Here is a 2,620-nt window from a genome sequence, read left to right as displayed (position 1 = left end):
ATATATATATAATTTCTTGTTTCCTCAATGGTGTATTGGAGCTTGACTTCTATGACCTTGTATTTGACATTCCTTTAGACTACTCATATTAGGAATTGACAATTTTTTTATGTGTAATTTCACAATATCACTTTCTCAATATTATTAGGATATTTTCTTTTAACATGATCTATAAGGGTAATGAATACATATCCCAAATACTCTATATTTTGTTTCTTTCCTTCACGAGATGAACTTGAAGATCAATATATACTTTATGTAAAGTAGTTTGACAGTTGATACTAAAAGCAACAAATATTGTTATATTTTGTTTGAAGGATTGCGCTAGACTGTTTGCTGGAATTTTTTTATATAGCTTTAATATATATGATCATTCAGGGGAAACCAATTGGTATAAGGAATGACATGTCCCAAGCGTAGTAGATTAACATAAAAAAGCTCATTGAATTCTTGAACAATTGAAGAAGAAAGTTTTAGCTGCATGTTGTTGTTTCAGCCATTGGACGGCAAGGAAATGTAACTAAAATGTTGAATCAATGACGTTCTTAGTAAAAAGAACAAAACAATACCTTTTGTTAGGTTGATGAATCATTTTCACTTGAACCTATTCCTATAAGCTTCACTAAGGATATGAAAGTTGCAAGAGGAATAAGTCTGCAACTTTCATCTGCCATAATAGTTGTTTGATTTACATTGAGGTCTCGGTCCCGATAAGGTTCTAAAAATCATATTGCAGTAAGATATTTTAATCTTATGTATCTAGTTTAGTATATGCTCAGATATTCATTCTAATAACTGAATTTCATGTTCTTTTTTGTGCTTAAATATTAGACGAAGAATGACGAGCTCGAATGAAATTTCTCAGACTAATAGTGTTCATATTTTATTTATCTTAATCTGTTTGAAATTGAAGAATGTATAAGTGATCTATCTTATTTTTTTCATTTAGAAATTCACAATACAGATGCTGGCGAAGCCTTACAGAAATTTTTTCATAAAGCACCATGGTATATTCATTTATTGTCTCTACAATTTAAGACATAAATATTTGCAACACCGAGAATCTTGCATAATAAATGTAATATAAGAGAAATAGAGTTTAAATTAATTTAATCTTTTTGTTTATGGTAAATCTTTAGGTTTGACTTCTTTTGTTAATACTATATTAGTGCATTCACACGAATAAAAAACATACTAAGAAAATTATTTAAAGAGTTTACCATACTCTGTTTGTATTTATGTTTATCCACAAATGTTTATTTCAAATTTATTCTGTGTTCAAATTATATGCTATGTTTGACTAATGTTGATATCATTTGTTCCAAATAGTGGAAAGCATATGTTTCCAATTAGTGGGTGATGAGAAAAGTCTTTAATTTTATGATTAAATTTAATGTTCTTTACATGCTAAAACTCACTATATGTGACAGTGTAAATTAATAAATAAATGATGGTGGTGGTGTGTTTATTATAGTCAATTTAGCTCAAGGACCAAATTTTTATTTACCAAAGAGAGGATCTCAACATCCTACTAACAAAGACAAAGAAAAAGATAAAATTAAAGGAAATGACTATGACTATTCTATCAAAAACTAAAGACTAAATTTGAAAACTAGTTGAGGAAGTGACTGACTCCCTCTAGAACACCTGCTTCTTCGACGATGCAGATGTTGCTTCTCAAGTGTGTAACTCTACATGTCTATTTGATTTTTTTATTTCCGAATAGTTGGGTTTTTTTTGGTTTGTTGACACGATGAAAATGAGAGGATGAAGGCTTTTTTTTTTCATTGAGAGAAATGCGTTAAGGCAAAAATGACATCTCAGTTCTGTTTTCACTATGTATGTTTAGATATAGAGCTCACATTGTTGCCCATAATTTCATATGACATACTTCCCACTTCTTTTTTTTTGTCCATTCTAACTTTGCTATTTAATGAATTGTTCGTTTCCTTCCAATCGAGGAGTTTAATATAAAGGATTTGTTGTAGTGGTGTTGATTATATGTTGTTCTATTGAACTTGTAGTTATGATTTTTTATGTGTTAATTTGTCCTTCATCCCTATTGATTGATTGTCTATGGTTAGACTCGAGTACCAAGATGCTCCGAAAAATTGTGAGTCATTCTTTTCATAACTAGCTTAGTACACTTTCTATTAAATCCACATATGTTTGTTTAGTCATTCTAATTCTTTTAACATATGTTTACTGTGAATCCAATTTTGTGCGCACTTACTAATGCGACGATGTTCCAGTTATAGTCTCAGAATAGTGAAGATGGTAATGTTGAAAGATTTGACTTCATCATAGTTGAAGAAGTGTAACGACCTGTTTAGTCGATTCGAGCAGCAAGATTATTTTGATAGAGACTGGCTGAGTCGACGGAACAGTCGACGCACCGTCATGGTCACGACGGACCGTCGGGGGTCATCGTTCCAAAACACTTAAACTCTGAAAATCTGGGTACTGGGATCAACTCTCTGAACTTCACGACGGAACTGCAGTACGGACCGTCGTAGCCACGACGGACTGTCACAGACCTTTTACTGAAATTGAGTCTCTGAACTTTGTGACGGACGTGCAGGACGGACCGTCGCAGGTACGACGGGCCGTCACGAGTGGC

General features: G+C 32.4%; 1 long non-coding RNA gene across 6 annotated transcripts in view; it reads left to right on the top strand.

The window, feature by feature from the left end:
• LOC107019131 overlaps window positions 1–2,620 on the top strand; it is a 39,654-nt gene that overhangs the window by 18,743 nt on the left and 18,291 nt on the right. Inside the window, exon 7 of one of the 6 annotated variants that reach the window (XR_003578315.1) lies at window positions 950–1,089. The exons of the other annotated variants lie outside the window; for them this stretch is intronic. This is a non-coding gene — a long non-coding RNA (uncharacterized LOC107019131). Of the gene's footprint in view, window positions 1–949; window positions 1,090–2,620 lie in introns of those variants that run through there. 6 annotated transcript variants of the gene reach the window in all.

This window comes from Solanum pennellii, chromosome 5, assembly GCF_001406875.1.
Source record: "Solanum pennellii chromosome 5, SPENNV200".
Classification (NCBI taxonomy): Eukaryota; Viridiplantae; Streptophyta; class Magnoliopsida; order Solanales; family Solanaceae; genus Solanum; species Solanum pennellii.
This window is presented reverse-complemented; position numbering and strand designations above follow the sequence as displayed.